The 17,732-nt window shown below is 47.1% G+C and overlaps 1 long non-coding RNA gene across 1 annotated transcript in view; it reads left to right on the top strand.

Annotated features, from left to right (window-relative positions):
* Window positions 1-552: 552 nt before the first annotated feature.
* LOC140850102 (uncharacterized) overlaps window positions 553-17,732 on the top strand; it is a 42,194-nt gene continuing 25,014 nt past the window's right edge. Inside the window, exons 1-2 of the long non-coding RNA XR_012132856.1 lie at window positions 553-1,008; window positions 1,092-1,197. This is a non-coding gene — a long non-coding RNA (uncharacterized lncRNA). The remainder of the gene's footprint in view (window positions 1,009-1,091; window positions 1,198-17,732) is intronic.

Raw genomic sequence — 17,732 nt, 5'->3', positions numbered from 1 at the left:
ATGAAAGGAGAATCTTTTTATTCTAACTTCATTAAAAAGGTTTCTGTTGCCTTTTTAATGAAGAAGGAATGAATGTGTTAACTGCCTTTTCAGCATCTCTGTTGATGATAACATTAATTTGTTCTTTGTGATGAATTAGAAAGTATTATATTGTACTGCATGGTGACATGTTATATTATGCTAACATATTATCTTACTATATTGAACTATTTCTGAAATAAAGTTCTTTTACTTAGAATATATTTTATTGTGCTTCTTTATTTAGTTTTCTAAAAATATTTATCGATTTTTGCATTTACATTCATAAATAAGGTTGGGCCACAGTTTTGTAGAGTACTTTTGTATGAAAATAGTAATTTATCCTCCATTTGCCCCATGGTCCCAAGCACATAAGCCGGTGAGAATTATGCCTGGGCCTGCCTGGGGCTTGACTGGACTTGCCCCGCCTTATCTCTAAACATCCCGACCCTCCCCCAAGGCAACAGGCCGAGAGGATCCACAATAAAAGGCACCACGCTGCTGCCCTCTCACTGTCTCTCTGCTGCTCTGTGTGTGTGTGTGTGTGTGTCTGTCTGTCTGTCTCTCTGTCTCTCTCTTTGTCTCTGGCTCTGTCCCCCTGCTCTCCCTACTCTCTCTCCCTCTCTCTCTCTGCTCTCTGCTCTATCTCGCTGCTCTCTCTGTGACCCCCCTGTCTGTCTCTCTGTCCCTCTCTCTGTCTCTCTCTCTCTCTGTCTCTCTCACTCTGCTGCTCTCTCTCTGTGTGTCTGTCTCACTGCCCTCTCTCTCTCTCTGTTGCCCTCTTTGTCTCTGTCTCTCTGTCCCCCTGCTCTCCCTGCTCTCTCTCTGTCTCTCTCTGTCTCTCTCTCTCTCTCTGTGTGTCCCACTGCTCTCTCTGCTGCTCCCTCTCTCTCTCTCTCTCTCTTTCCCCACCCCCCTCTGGGGGCAGCCACTCTCTCTTTTAGATAATAAAGTCTCTTGCGTGAGCCCATGTCTCCTGAGTCATTCTGGGTAAGGAGGGTCACGGTGAGATACCCTTTCATTGGTGCCATGAATTGGATAAGGCTCTCCCATTGACTTTGCTCTTCCTCCAGGAACCTGAGCTGCTTTGGGAACCCTCACTGCCTGATCCTCCTCCACAGGCTCACCGTCCATTTCCCTGGTCACTCGTCTTCTCGCCCAACACCGGCCTTCGATTTGGTGAGTCTCCCCTTCATGGTCGACTTAAATGTCCCTTTGGAACCTGGAAAGTGACCGTTGAGTGTCCAGCAACCCCAAGGGCTCCTCTGGGACAGGGGCACCCCCAACCACGACTTTCAGAGTCATGGTTGATCCCCATAGTCAACCCTTCTCTCCCTCCCCATGGTGAGAATCCTCATCCACTGAGGCCCAGTCTCCCTGTGTCTACGTATCTACTCGACTCAAAAACTCTTGGTACCAGGTACCAAGCCTCCCTGGCGTTTTTGCCTTGACCCCACAGTTAGAGGTGGTGACTGAAAGGGTATCTTGCCGTGACCCTCCTTACCCAGAATGACTGAGGAGACACAGGCCCATGCAAGAGAGTGACCGGGGAAGTGGACGGTGAGCCTGTGGAGGAGGATCAGGCAGTGAGGGTTCCCAAAGCAGCTCAGGTTCCTGGAGGAAGAGCAAAGTCAATGGGAGAGCCTCATCCGAGTCATGGCACCAATGAAAGGGTATCTCGCCGTGACCATCCTTACCCAGAATGACTCAGGAGACACGGGCCCACACAAGAGACTTTGTTATCTGAAGGAGAGAGTGGCTGCCCACAGAGGGGGTTGGGGAGAGAGAAAGAGGTGGGGGGAGCAGCAGAGAGAGCAGCAGGACAGAGAGAGCAGGGGGACAGAGACAGAGATAAAGAGAGAGACAGAGAGAGAGGGGGCAGCAATGTGGTGCCTTTTATTGTGGATCCGCTCGGCCTGCTGCTTTGGGGGAGGGTCGGGATGTTTAGAGATAAGGCAGGGTAAGCCCAGGCAAGTCCTAGGTGTAATTCTCACCAGCTTATGTGCTTGGGACCATGGGGCAAATGGAGGATAAATTACTGTATTCTTACAGTGACAACCCCTTAACTGTGCCTGGTCTTCTCCGTGACCTTCTCAATCACTCAGGGACCCTTCAGCGACTTCTAAATGGTCTCATTCTCACCATGGGATCTGGTCCCTCCATTCCCGCAGATTCACCGCTAGGGTGCTTAGTCAATAATCTAAAGCCACTCCACCTCACTCCAGACCTCAAACCTGTTCACTACTGTAATGAGATCTGGCCACAATATCCCTTGGACAATCAGTCTAAATGGCCCCCAATGGCTCTTTAGATTCTAAAATTCTCCGTGACATACAACTTCTGTGAGCATACGGGCAAATGGAAAGAGATCCCATATATCCAGGCTTTCTCCTACCTCCGAACCAAGCTCTCTCTCTGTCTCCCCTGCAATCCTAAATACCTACTACTTGCCTTAAAGTCCACACCCCTAAGCTTTTTTCACATTCCCAAATATCCTCAACTGCCTATAAAAGTCCTAGACAATGCACCACGACAGGCTCTCTTGTCCCCTCCTGGCTCATGCCAGGGGCTCTGTCTGTCCTCTCACTGTATCATTGCATCTCAATCTGTATGTTTGTGTCTAAGTGTGTAAATGAAAAATATTTTTCTGCCTCCAGATGGTATTAATAAAAATTGATTTAAGGACAAGCACTCGTAAAAATTGGGCATTCTAAAATTTCCAGAAAATTCTAATAGAAAATATTAAGCATTAATGCTAATTTAAGTTGAACTGAATAGATATGTCCTTATGGTTATCAGCTGCCTAAGTTTACCTAAAGTCATTTAAGTTGATGGTATCTGTTAAACCTTTCAAAGAAAAATGCTTAAAGTGAAGTGCAGCTTTGTCTAATGTGAGTAACTACTTAAGCAAGTGCCTTAAAACTTTTAACAGCTTCCCAAAATCAAATGCAAAAAGGTGCTTTTACCTCTAGTTAACTCTAATATTTTCGAGAGGGCCCCTGGAACATGTCAGAGGAATTTTTTCTCATTGGAGAAAATATTTGGCTAATTTGGCCTATTTACCTGCTTAATTACCTAGAAGGCACTGTTACAGGGAATGATGCTAAACTTTGTTACTGAATGTTTTGTGTTACAGAAAGAACAAAATTTCCTTATGACAACTGTCTTACAGTAAGCTCTCATCAGATCTTTAACCATTGTCATTTGTAAGTCTTTTGTCATCTATACTCACTGTTTTATTACTCCTAAACTAGTAAAAACTAGATTTCAGCAGAACAGGTATTAGTTACATAGGATTAAGTAAACTAAAGAAGATGATTTGGTGGCTTTTTGTTTCAAATGTTGTTGATAAAGTGTTTTAAGCTTTTTCTCTTAAGCTGACAACAGTTCAGTAAATAACTGCCTTTATAAGCAGAATTGAAACTTTATCTTTCTCTCTACCTGATCCCTCCAGAATTTAAAAACTCTCACTGACTATTTTTATATTTCATGGCAGTACGTTTATTTGCACAAGTTCAATAAGAATCTGCTTTCCTTGTAAGAGGACCAATTAAAAACACTGGTTATATTACCAAGGCTTTGACTGGAACATCATACCAGAGAGACACGTGTGTAAACTCAGATATGAACAGACAGCTTTAAGGAACTAAGGTTGACTTTATAAGGCCAACAAAGCCCCTTAGAAGAACTGGCCTGGTACCTTGCTTACAGCGTTCCCAGCAGCCTTATCAGGTGAGTAAGGAAGGTCACTTCCTGGCAGGTGCAGGAACCTCAAAAGAGAGGAATTCACCCAAATCTACAGGTGTTAGGGTCTAGGACTCCGGGGTTTCTCAGAGAACAAGACACACAGACATGGAGATGAAAATCTAAGCAAAGTCTTTATTCAGCCAGCAAGCTGGGGTCGACAGCACCTCCCCTGACACGCAGGCTGAGTCTGAGCTGCCGACCCCGAAGCAACTTTGGGTACTGATTATATAGGATCTTCACAGCCGTTACACCAAAGCCCGCGCAGTTCTACAACTAATAGGTTTAAAACACACTCTATATTGTAACCAATGGGAAACATTGTAACCTTTTTAGGGAACGCGCCAGTTGCCTGCCCGCTTCAATTGTTATCTCTTGCTTACCCAAGCATGTCTATGTGACTTATCACGGGTTACATCCCCAGGTGTTCCCAGGCTGTTGCCCACTTCTAGTTATCTAACTTAGGGTAGGCCCATTTCTCAGAAGCCTCCGGTAATTTACACAAGAAAACACTGGGTGGCTCTCGCTCTAGGCAGTCAGGTTAAGTGTCATTAGTTCTTTTTCCTGACTCTTGCTGCTCTCTCCACTTCGTTACATTTCCCCCCTTTTCTTGATCAGACTAAGGAATCTTCTGCAGCAGTGTCTAGGGCCTGATATTTTTGGCAAAGGACCAGGAGTTGGACGGTGTCAAACTTCTCTTGCACAAACTTAAGCAGCCTGTTTATTATACACGGGCCGATGGTAAGCAAAAACAGCAGGATGACCAGTGGCCCTGCAACGGCCGAGAGGAGGGTAGCAAACCATGGCTTGTGCTTGAACTAAGACTCAAACTAGCCTTCGCTGCTGCTGCTTTCATATTCTTTACGCCGCCTGTCAAGATCTTTTTTTTGTTTGGCTAAGGAATCTCTGACTGCACCTGTCTTATCTACATAGAAACAGCATTCTTCTTTTAGGGCTGCGCATAGCCCACCTTCTTTTAAGAACAAGAGGTCCAGGCCTCTTCGGTTCTGTAGGACCATCTCTGACAAGGAGGTGAGGGATTGCTCCAGGTCTGATATTGACTGTCGGAGTTGTTCTAGGTCCCTGTCAACTGCCAGCCTCAGGGCTGTGAGCCCTTTTTCCCGTGTCACAAGGGCTGCGACCCCAGTGCCTGCCCCTGCTATCCCTAGGGAGAAGAGGGTCCCAATGGTCAGGGCGGTAACAACTTCCCTCTTGCTCCGGTGGGGGCTCGGCCTTTCTCCTCAATAAGAAAGGAGAGATTCATGAGAACGATACATTAGGCGAGGTAGAATGGCCACCAGCACACAAAACTCACTGTTAGCATTGAACACAGAGGTGGATAGGGCTGGAGTGAGGCCTGTCTTTGAGCAGAGCCACCAGCCTGAGGAGGGTATAATCTACTTTCCCTGCTCCCACGTAGTGTTATTATAGGAGGAGCATAACTGGCTCTGGGTCATCGGGACTGTGCTTACACACATACCAATGACTGAGACTTGAGCGATTGTAAGGCTCCATGGTCTCCCGTCCCAGTAAGTGGGATGGGAGTTGTTGATAGTGTAGGAGCCATTTATCCCGATTGCCTCATAGAAGGGGGCTGAACCTGGGTAGCATAGCCAACAGGGATCGGTGAGGAAGGAAGTGGTGTGGTTAAGAGTCTCTACTACTGCCTGAACCCTTTCCCACATGGGATTATCTAACCCAGAGGGAGTGTGCTGGGCCCATAACCCAGAGGTCGATGGACCCAGTCCTCTCGTGGGCTCTGGAGCAAGCGTTCTGGTCAGCATTTTCTCATCCTTTTTGCTCAGGCCTTTGTCCTGAATTGAAGGTTTCTGGGGATTTATAACCAGGTTGGGACCTATGGCGGCGGTGGGAGTTGACACGGTTAATTTAATGATGAGGGTCGAGCCGGCATGCCCCTTATATTTATAATACACTATTCCCCACGTTAGTCCGTTTATCCAGCACGATACCTCAGTGTTTTTGCCCGTCTCGGTGAATTGAACTCTTACCTAATCCTGGTCCGTTTTGTCACAAGCCTTGTTTTGTAAAGGGTCATAGGCTGGTGACGAGGGATGCCCTTGTTGACAAGTAAATTTCACAGAATCGATTTTTGTAACTGTCCATCTCCAATCCCCATCGTTCAAGGTTACACAGTCCCAGCTGGCACAAAAGAAGTCATGCCCCCCCCCCCACAGTGCCTTCCTTTACCTGTTCCTGGGCAAGCATAAAACCCATGGGAGCGAGCCAAATTTGGAGGGGTGGATCGGTAAATGGGGTTGATCTGCCGAAAGCAGAAATACAGGTCAGGCCACCAGGTTCTGATTGGCGCACTGTGTTGTGTGGAGTTGATGACTTCCCCATTGTCGCTATCAATCAGCATCCAGGTCAGGTTCCTTGGTTGATGGGGGTTGGTGCCTCTGATCCCCACAGATGTGGCTCCCGTGAAGATCTATACTAAGGAGCTTATTATCAGGATCTCTTTCATCTTCAGCTTAAGTGTAGTTTTAGGGGATTGGCAGGATGCTGCTGCACCTTCCACTCTTCTTTTCGGTTCCTTGGATTGTTACGAGGTAGGATCCAAACGTGGGTGTGGTGCACCCATGGAGCGATACCATCAACCTTGAGAGCAGTGGGGGTGGTAAACAATACAACGTAAGGTCCTTTCCACCTGGGCTCAAGAGTCCTCACTTGGTGTCTTTTGACCCATACTATATCCCCTGGGACTATGCCATGTTCTGGGCTCGGAATTTTCCCGCCCTCATAATATGCTCTGATCAGGGGCCAGATTTCCTGCTGCACTTTAGCAAGAGCTTGCAACACATTCAGATAGTCAGGGAACGGGTCCTCTGCACTGGGAAGCTGCACTCGCCGGGTTATGGGTGGAGGGGCCCCGTACATTATCTCAAATGGAGTTAAACTATGTACATAGGGGGAGTTCCGAGCGCGGAAGATGGCTAAGCGAAGGAGGGTCACCCAGTCTCTGCCAGTCTCTAATACCAATTTAGAAAGGGTCTCCTTCAGGGTCTGATTCATTCTTTCTACCTGCCCAGAGCTTTGTGGGTTATAAGCACAATGTAACTTCCAATCTACTCCCAAAGCTAGGGCTAGTCCTTGCAGGATTTTGCTAATGAAAGCCGGGCCGTTATCGGAACCTATTGCTTCAGGGACCCCATATCTGGGGATGATTTCCTCAATTAATCTTTTTGCTACTACTGGCTAGTCTCATGCTTGGTTGGAAAGGCCTCCACCTACCCAGAGAAAGTATCTACCATAACCAGCAAATACTTGTATCCATACTTCCCTGGTTTTATTTTGGTGAAGTCTATTTCCCAATTCTTCCCTGGAGCCCTCCCCTTTTCCCGGGTACCTGCCAGGTGCAGCCCTCTTGGGGCTGGTCTTAGCATTGCACAGCTACTGCATTCTTTCGTGATCTGACGAGCTGCCTCATTCTGGTGGGGAAACACCAACTGCGTGGACTGGAAAAGGCTGAGCAGCTTTTTCCAGCCTAGATGGGTGGACTTGTGCAGATTAGCAAACATGTACTGCCACAATGCTTCTGGCAGGATCGACCTACCTTCTTGGTCCCTACTCCAATTTCCCTCCCCAAACACTTTCCCTGACACTTGTTTCTTAATCTACTCAAGATCCTGGGGGGAATACTCAGCTTTGGGTGGCAAGGCGGGCAGTTCAGGTATGGGTATTTCGAGGGCTGCAAGTACAAGAGAGTCCGAGAGGGCTGCCCTCTTAGCTTCTGCATCAGCATGGCTGTTGCCGATGGCCTCAGGTGTCTTCTTTGATTGGTGGCCCGGTACATGTATAACTGCTACCGCTTTGGGTTTTTCGACAGCAGCTAGTAGTCTTTGGACTTCTTGCAGATTCCTCAGTCTCTTCCCTTCCGCGGAACGGAATCCTCTTTCTCGGTAGATGGCACCGTGAACATGGACAGTGCCAAAGGCATATCTGTTATCTGTGTAAATGTTGGCCCGCTTGTCTTCTGCTCTTTCCAGGGCCTCAGCGAGAGCAATAAGTTCCGCCTTCTGTGCTGAGGTGCCAGGGGGCAGAGCTGCACTCCAGACAACTTCCCCTTCGTGGGTTACTACTGCTGCCCCTGCTTTCCTGACCCCCTCCTGCACAAAGCTGCTCTCATCTGTATACCAATTTAGCTCACAGTTTGGTAACAGTGTGTCTTTCAGGTCTGCTTGCACCTGGATAATTTCAGAAAGGATGTCTCTACAGTCATGGATGGGGCTCGTCAGATCTGAGTCTGGCAGAAAGGTGGCAGGATTTAGGGTTACCGGGTCAGAGAAGGTGATTCGTGGAGAATCTAGTAGAAGCCCTTGGTAGCGGGTGAGTCTTGCGTTCGTCATCCATTTTCCTGGAGGATGCTTGAGGATCCCTTCTACGGTATGTCAGGCTGTTACACTCAGGTTCTAGCCAAAAGTCAGCTTGTCTGCCTCCTTTACCAGTAGAGCGATAGCTGCTAGGATACACAGACAAGGTGGCCACCCGGAGGCCACTGGGTCTAGCCGCTTGGACAAATAGGCCACAGGTCTTTTCCACGGGCCCAGCTGCTGAGCCAGGACTCTTTTAGCCACTCCCTTCTTTTCATCTATAAACAGGATAAAGGGTTTTTCTGGGTCTGGCAGAGATAGGGCAGGGGCCCAGAGGAGAGCTTCTTTTAGTCTGTCAAAAGCCTCTTGTTGTTCCTGAGTCCATTGCCAGCCCGGCCCTTCTTTGGTCACTTCATATAGCGGACGGGCTATTTCTGCGTACCCTGGAATCCAGAGCCTGCAAAACTCGGCTGAGCCAAGAAATTCTCTCACTCCCCGGGGTGAGGAAGGGATGGGGATAGTCAGGATAGTTTGTTTCATAGCCTGCATTAGCCACCTGGCCCCATTAGATATTTTGTACCCCAAGTAGACTACTGACCTCTGACAGATGTGGGCTTTCTTGGCACTGGCTCGATATCTCAGTTCACCTGGCTCAGCCAGCAAGTTCCCCGTGGCTTCTTTCGCACTCTTCACGGGTTTCCGTGGCCAGCAACAGGTCATCCACATACTGCAGCAGTGTCACACGGGCGTGGCTCCTGCGAAAGAGCTCCAGGTCCTGGCTTAAGGCTTCATTGAATAAGGTGGGAGAGTTCTTGAAGCCCTGTGGTAGTCTAGTCCAGGTAAGCTGCCCTTTTCTTCCCCGCCACGCCCCCCCCCCCGGCTCTTGCCACTCAAAGGCAAACAAAGGCTGACTAACTTCAGAGAGTGGGATACTAAAGAAGGCGTCTTTCAGGTCCAGAGTAGTATACCACACATGCGTGGGTGGCAAGTGGCTGAGTAGGGTGTAAGGGTTGGGCACTGTAAGATGGATGTCTTCTACCCTCTCATTGACTTTCTGCAAGTCCTGCACTGGTCTGTAATCTCTACTGCCAGGCTTCTTCACTGGAAACAGGGGCGTATTCCATGCAGATTGGCAGGTTTTAAGGATTCCTGTCTCCAACAGTCTATGGATATGGGGTGCTATCCCTTTCCTAGCCTCTTCCGGCATTGGATATTGCCGGACCTGGATGGGTAGAGCCGCGGCTTTGAGTTGAACAACAACCAGGGATAGGTGTTTAACGAGACCAATTCCTCCGGTCTCGGCCCATGCGGAAGGGAACCTCTGTAACCAAGTCTATTTCTCCCCAGCCCCACTTTTCTTGATCCGCCTGAAACAGATGATGTTCATCAGCCAGGGACAGAGTTAACACATGTGCCGGTTGTAGGGGCTGCCCTTCTTTGTCCATGATTTTTATCCCTTCGGGTTCAAAATGAATGCGCGCCCCAACTTTGGTTAGTAAGTCTCTACCTAACAACGGTGCAGGGCTCTCAGGTACGACCAGAAATGAGTGAGAGACCTGATGCCTTCCTAGGTCCACTTTTCTGCTAGTGGTCCAGGCACATTTCTTGGACCCTGTCACTCCCTGGACTATACTTGTGTGTCCTGGGTTCAGGGGACCGTGGGCCTGGTTAAGAACTGAATATTGTGCCCCAATATCTACCATGAACCCAATGGGAGTCCCCTCCACGCACAGGGTTACCCAGGGCTCGGGGAGGGGTGCCGAGCCCCATCCCCATCAATCCTCCAGGGTCTTAACAGGGTTCCCTCTTCCTTGTTCCCTCCTTTGGGGGCACTCCCTCTTCCAATGTCCATATCTCTTACACAGGGCACATTGATCTCGTCCTAGTCGGGATTGGTGGGGTCCGGTTCTTCAAGGTGGCCTAGGGCCCTCCTTCACCCTGGCCAGGAATATCCTGGCCATCTCCTCCTTCTGCTTCTTGTTCTCCCTCTTCTGAAATTCTCTGTCTTCCTTCCTATTTTTCTCCTGCATTACCCATTTCTCTTTCCTCAGCCTTTCTTCTCTATCCTCCGGAGTTTCTCTAGAATTGAAGACCTTCTCCGCCTGCTGCAGCAGTTCCTTAATAGAGATCTCTCCTAGGTCCTCCCACTTGTGGAGTTTTCTCTGGATATCGGGGGCTGCCTGGTTGATGAATGAGAGGACTACAGCTGATCTATGTTCCTCTGCTTCTGGGTTTATGGGGGTGTACTGCCTGTAAGCGTCAAACAGCCTTTCCAGATACGCGGCTGGGCTTTCTATTTCCCCCTGAACAATAGTTTTTACCTTAGCCAGGTTAGTGGGCCTTCTGGCGGCCGCCCGGAGACCGGTCATCAGAGTCTGGCGGTAGACCCAGAGACGCTTCTTACCTTCTGCAATCCCAAAGTCCCAATCCGGGCTCGTAAGTGGGAACGCCTCATCGATGATGGGCTGGAGGGTAGTGGGTCTTCCATTCTCTCTGAGGACATTTTTCCTGGCTTCATTGAGGATACGCTCTCGCTCTTCTGTCATGAAGAGAGTGCGGAGCAATGGCTGGCAGTCGTCCCATGTGAGACGATGGGTTAACATAATGGACTCCACTAGACCTATAAGACACTTGGGGTCCTCTGAGAAGGGAGGGTTCTGAGTCCTCCAATTATAGAGGTCACTAGATGAAAAGGGCCAGTATTGATATTGTTGAGTGATGCCTGTACCAATGGCACGCACAGGCAGAACCGGCACTGCTCCTTCTGAGGTGGAGGAGGGAGCCTCCCCTTCTTGTTCCCTGGCCCCCCGAGGCCTTAACTGCATTCCTCCTGTTCTACCTGGCACCCAGCATGGGGCCAGGGTGGGGGAGTGTGGGGAAGCTCTTTCCGGCCTCCTGCCTCCCTCTGCTGAAGAGTCTGGGGAAGCTGCGGCCGCCTGGTTCCTGCTGGGTTCTCCAGCCTCGTTTTCTATCTTCCCGGCAGCTTCACCCCTCTCCTCCACATATGGAGGTGGCTGCTCAATTGGCAGAAGGAGGTAGAGAGGTGAACTGTCGGGGAGGACAGGCGGTGCACTCGGGTGCACAGGATTTCTGGCCCTGCGATCAGAGGGCTTTAATTTTTTCTGAGCAACTAGGACGGAGGTCTTTAGTGGGTCAGTATGAGGTTTCCCCACCAAAAAGGGCCTCAGCCAGGACAGAGGATTCTCGGCTAGATTTTCCCAGACCAAGATATAGGGGAGTTGGTCAGGGTGGCCCTCAGGGTCTGGTCGGGAGATAATGGTTTTGACTTTGCCGATAAGGTCCAGGGAAAGAGACCCCTGGGTCGGCCAGCCTACTCTAAAGGAAGGCCATTCGACCGAGCAAATGGTGTCAAGCTTACCCTTCTTGATGCCAAGGCTCATATTTAAGGCCTATTCCTTGACCTTCGGGAAATGGGAAAGGATCAGACTCTTAGGAGTAGCCTGAGTCTGACCCATAGTGAGAAAGAAGAAGAAAAAGAATATGAGGGAGACAAAGGCGAAGGATGAAGATGCCACTTCAAACAAGATGACTGTTGTATGTGCTTGTGAATGGGTGCCTATCGTTGCACAGTTTTTCTTCTGCGGGGGACATGAATTTATTTGGGATTCGCGGCTGTGACCCCCTTATCCTGTCACGGGAGTCTTCTAGCAGCGGGCGCCCTAATGGCTCTTAATTGCCTGACCCATGCCCGCGGGGAATGATGTAGTGGCAGAAAGGAGGAATGGAGAGAGCAGGAGAACCTTAGAACAAGGAAACTTAAAATGAGAAGCGCAAAAAAATATATAAACCGAAACCAAAACACAATAAAACAATCAATGATAACACCAAGCACACACACCACATCTGATCGCACTCATTCGGACCGGTCCTTCTTTCACTCTGGTGCGCACCACCCTCACCACTTTCAGGATCCTCAAAAACTCTCGTGATTCTCCCGAAAGGCGTCCACTCAGACTGCCGCAGGGTGATGAGCTCGATCCTTTCCTCCTCGGGTGCCAGGTTCCTGCCGATCGGACTTGCTTTCCTAAGGCCGAGTCACTCAGACCCTAGGGCCAGGATTAGTCACCTGGACTTCACCCAGGGTCACTAACCCGGGGGCCGGGATTACCAACCCGGACTCTCTCACTCGGGGTCACTAACCCGAGACCATACACGGGATGGCGACTCCCGCTTTATAATGGATTTATGCAGACACGAGGGGGCGACCCTCGAATTACACTGCCCCATCCGGACAATTAGACCTTGCCTCCAGCCATCCTTTGTTCTCAGGGAAGCCGCACGGATCCCGGACGAGCCCCCAAATGTTAGGGTCTAGGACTCCGGGGTTTCCCAGAGAACAAGACACACAGACACGGAGATGAAAATCCAAGCAAAGTCTTTATTCAGCCAGCAAGCTGGGGTCGACAGCCCCTCCCCTGACACGCAGGCCGAGTCCAGGCTGCCAACCCCGAAGCAACTTTGGGTACTGATTATATAGGATCTTCACAGCCGTTACACCAAAGCCCGCGCAGTTCTACAACTAATAGGTTTAAAACACACTCTATATTGTAACCAATGGGAAACATTGTAACCTTTTTAGGGAACGCGCCAATTGCCTGCCCGCTTCAATTGTTATCTCTTGCTTACCCAAGCATGTCTATGTGACTTATCATGGGTTACATCCCCAGGCGTTCCCAGGCTGTTGCTCACTTCTAGTTATCTAACTTAGGGTAGGCGCATTTCTCAGAAGCCTCGGGTAATTTACACAAGAAAAGACTGGGTGGCTCTCGCTCTAGGCAGTCAGGTTAAGTGTCATTAGTTCTTTTTCCTGACTCTTGATGCTCTCTGCACTCCGTTACACAGGTACTGCAGGCATAAGCTGATGGCAAGTCTGGCTTGGCTTTCTGGCTTTAAGAAGCCCTTAAAAGTTCAATCTGAAATTCCTTACAGAAAGTTCCAGCAAAGCACATCTAAAAGATACTATGTAATCAATTGCTCTTCTTGCTGCACTTATGCAAGTAATCAAACCAACTGTTAATTATTTTCTTAATCTGGCTTCTTCTAATAAAAATGAGGGTGATTTTAGAGAAAAGTGTTGTTTCAATAATGCAGTCTTATCTGTACTAAATCCTAATACTAGTCATTGAGATGAAAACTCAATCCAGAATTCTAGTTTCCTATGCTACCTGGCTATGATTCTCAATTAGATTTTTCATATTTCTAGTTCTCATATTCAGCCATGCATTCTTAATCTCGTCAAGTTTGTCCTTCCAGAATGGAAAATCCAACTCCAGATGTTGCTACTTAACCTCATAACAATTTGTTCTATCTGGCCTAGAAGCCACAAAACCGCAAATAGTAATAGAAATGAAACCCAGAATAGAAGCACCAACCTTCCGAGGCCCTCTCAACTGACCAGTGATAGAGACCTACCTGCACCCTTTACTGCGCCCCCCTCTCAGCATGAAGCAGCCAGAGCAGTCATCGCCCCCTTTCCCTAGCAGTAGCTAGGGTCTCCATCTGTAGAGGGGAGAATGAGACAGGGACCATAGGCTTAGAATAAGGTGAGAGCCTCTGGAGAAAGCAATGCAGGGTATTTGCAGTCAGAGCAATGTAAAACTACATGCTAGGAAACTCACCCCCTACTAAAACTATGTTGAACATTAAGCTCTAGAATCATTCTTCAGTGAGATCAGTTAATGTTCCACAGATAAAGAAGAGTAGCACATGTTTTATTATGCTAATCATTTGTAATCATGTATAAGATTCACTTTAGCATACTAAAAGGCCCAGGCCTATGTGCTGTCTTTCCTCCTTCAGATCTGAGGAGGTAATTTTGCAAACTGAGCAACTAACTTAGCATGCAGACCCAGCTGTAGACCGCATAGTAAAAGGCAGGATTCTTTAGCAAATAGACAATACCTCAGCCCACCTTGGGAGCTGAGCAGGCAGCCTTTTTATATGCTCCCAGACCAAGACTCCGATATCCCAGAGAAAAATGAAGGCAGGAAATTCCTATGTTAAGTTAATTTTTAATATTCAGAGAACACTTAATAAGTCCTTCCCCAAGTCTTTAGAGATAATCCCCACCTTTTTGGACAGGCTCCAGCACAAGACCCCAAATCCCTTACTCTCTTGAGCTCCACCCTCCTTCAATATGTAGATGACCTCCTCCCCTGCAGTCCCTCCCTACAAACCTCTCAAAAGGATATTATTCTCCTTTTAAACTGTCTCTCAGAACACAGCTATTGGGTCTCACCCTCCAAAGTTCAGCTGTCTGCTGCTCAGGTCACATACGTGAGAGTTCAGCTCTCCCTGTGCTACAAGGCCATTACCATAGACAGGAAAAAATTTCTCCAAACCATGCCCATTCCAAACACCAAGCAACACCATCCCTAACTCCGAAATGGCAAGCACCATACACAGTAATCCTCTCCACGCCAACTGCAGTTAAACTCCAGGGTCTTCCCCATTAGATACACAACTCCCACCTTAAGCCATTTGTCTCAGCTTATTCCCCTCCCACCAAATCTCCCACAGGTTCCTACTCCTATACCCTGACGCAACCTCTTACTCCGCATTTCGCGCTGCTCATCTCCACTTTCACTCATCACTGAAGAAGTTTCTGCCCACACGGAGTCCTAAGACCTCCCTTACAACCGCCATGTGTCATGCTTCAGGATTATTAACCCTGGTCTCAACACTTACTCTCTCACCAGACCTATCTTCCCAATGCCAGCCCTTTCTTCTCTTTCAGACTGTCCAAAAGATTGCACCATCAAAGATTCCCTTTGCCCTACAGGTTGCTCTGCTGTCTACACATATGTCCCCAAAGAATGCTATCAATTCAGCCACCCTATGTAAACACAGCAATCAGCCCAAACGTAAAAAATTTCTAACCAAACCTTTAACCAGCTTATATTACAGGATTACCAACCCCTCTCCAAAAATGATGATCCTTATTGAACCTGGAAAATGCCATTGCCACTGCAGACCAAGGGCTTATCTGAGGACCGCCCCCATCAATAATACAAAAATGAACTTTATCACCCCGATCAGCAGGAAGCAGTTACTGAATACTAACCTTCACTCCTTCCCAAATCCTCTACCACTTATAAAACAGAAAAGGGAGAAATGTAAGAAAATAGTAATTTATCCTCCATTTGCCCCATGATCCCAAGCACATAAACCAGTGAGAATTATGGCTGGGCTTGCCTGGGGCTTGACTGGGTTTACCCCGCCTTATCTCTAAACATCCCTACCCTCCCCCAAAGCAGCAGGCCTAGCAGATCCACAGTAAAAGGCACCACGCTGCTGCCCTCTCTCTCTGCTCTCTAGCTCTCTCTCTCTCTCTCTCCCCACCCCCATCTGGGGCAGCCACTCTCTCCTTCATATAATAAAGTCTCTTGCCTGGCCGTGTCTCCTGAGTCATTCTGGGTAAGGAGGGTTGTGGCGAGATACCCTTTCAATTTTGTGTTTTTAGGGTAGTCATGTTTCGCTGATTAGAAAAAAAATGAAACTTAATTTCTTTCAGATTCTACACTAATTTAAATACCACTAACACTGCCTATTTTTTTTTAATTTTTTAATTTTGATGTACAATTACTTGAACAACATTATGGTTACTAGACTCCCCCCATATCAGTTCCCTGCCACATACCCCATTACAGTCACTGTCCATCAGTGTAGTAAGATGCTATAGAATCACTACTTGTCTTCTCTGTATATACTGCCTTTCCCCTGTCTCCCCTCCCCACTTCATTATGTGTGCTAATAGTAATGTCCCTTTTCCCCCCTTATCCTGACTTTCACACCCATCCTTCCCAGTCCCTTTCCCCTTGGTAACTGTTAGTCCATTCCTGGGTTCTGTGACTCTGCTGCTGTTTTGTTCCTTCAGTTTTTTCTTGGTCCTTACACTCCACAGATAAGCGAAATCATTTGATACTGTCTTTCTCTGCTTGACTTATTTCACTGAGCATAATACCCTCTAGCTCCATCCATGTTGTTGCAAGTGGATCAAAGACCTGAATGTAAGTCATGAAACCATAAAACTCTTAGAAAAAATATAGGCAAAAGTCTCTTGGACATAAATATGAGCAACTTCTTTATGAACATATCTCCCCAGGCAAGGGAAACAAAAGCAAAAAATGAACAAGTGGGACTATATCAAACTAAAAAGCTTCTGTACAGTAAAGGATACAATCAGTAGAACAAAAACACATCCTACAGTATGGGAGAATAAATTCATAAATGACATATGTGATAAGGGGTTAACATCCAAATTATGTAAAGAGCTCACTCACCTCAACAAACAAAAAAGAAATAAGCCAATTAAAAAAATGTGCAGAGGAGCTGAACAGACACTTCTCCAAAGAGAAATTAAAGAGGACACTAATAAATGGAAATTCATCCCATGCTCTTGGCTAAGAAGAATTAGTATTGTCAAAATGGCAATCCTGCCTAAAGCAATCTACCAATTTGTTTTCTTTTTATGGCTGAGTAATATTCCATTGTGTATATGTACCACATCTTCTTTATCCATTCATCTACTGATGGACACTTAGGTTGCTTCCATTTCTTGGCTATTATAAATAGTGCTGTGATAAACATAGGGATGCATATGTCTTTTTCAAACTGGGCTCCTGCATTCTTAGGGTAAGTTCCTAGGAGTGGAATTCCTGGGTCAAATGGTATTTCTATTTTGAGTTTTTTGAGGAAGCTCCATACTGCTTTCCACAATGGTTGAACTACTTTACATTCCCACCAGCAGTGTAGGAGGGTTCTCCATTCTCCACATCCTCACCAACATTTGTTGTTGTTTGTCTTTTGGATGGTGGCCATCCTAACTGGTGTGAGGTGATATCTCATTGTGGTTTTAATTTACATTTCTCCGGTGATTAGCAATGTGAAGCATCTTTTCATGTGCCTGTTGGCCATCTGAATTTCTTCTTTGGAGAAGTGTCTGTTAAGCTCCTCTGCACATTTTTTAATTGCCTTATTTGATTTTTGTTTGTTGAGGTGCATGAGCTATTTATATAATTTGGATGTCAACCCTCCATCAGATATGTCACTTATGAATATATTCTCCCATACTGTAGGATGTCTTATTGTTCTACTGATGGTACCTTTGTTGTACAGAAGCTTTTTAGTTTGATATAGTCACACTTGTTCATTTTTGCTTTTGTTTTCCTTGCCTTGGGAAATATGTTCATAAAGAAATTGCTTATGTTTATGTCCAAGAGATTTTGCCTATATTTTTTTCTAAGAGTTTCATGGTTCATGACTTACATTCAGGTCTTTGATCCATTTAGAGTTTACTTTTGTATACGGGGTTAGACAGTAATCTGGTTTCATTCTCTTACATGTAGTTGTCCAGTTTTACCAACACCAGCTGTTGAAGAGGCTGTCATTTCCCCATTGTATATCCATGGCTCCTTTATCGTATGTTAATTGACCATATATGCTTGAGTTTATATCTGGACTCTCTATTCTGTCCCACTGGTCTACGGGTCTGTTCTTGTGTACCAAATTGTCTTGATTACTGTGGCTTTGTAGTAGAGCTTGAAGTCAGGGAGCTTTAAATGCCTGCTTTAATCTTCCTTCTCAGGATTGCTTTTGCTATTCAGGGTCTCTTGTCAT

Source organism: Manis javanica, chromosome 6 (genome assembly GCF_040802235.1).
Source record: "Manis javanica isolate MJ-LG chromosome 6, MJ_LKY, whole genome shotgun sequence".
In the NCBI taxonomy this organism is placed as follows: domain Eukaryota; kingdom Metazoa; phylum Chordata; class Mammalia; order Pholidota; family Manidae; genus Manis; species Manis javanica.
Note: the sequence above shows the minus strand (reverse complement) of the source record. Positions and strands in the feature narration are given on the sequence as shown.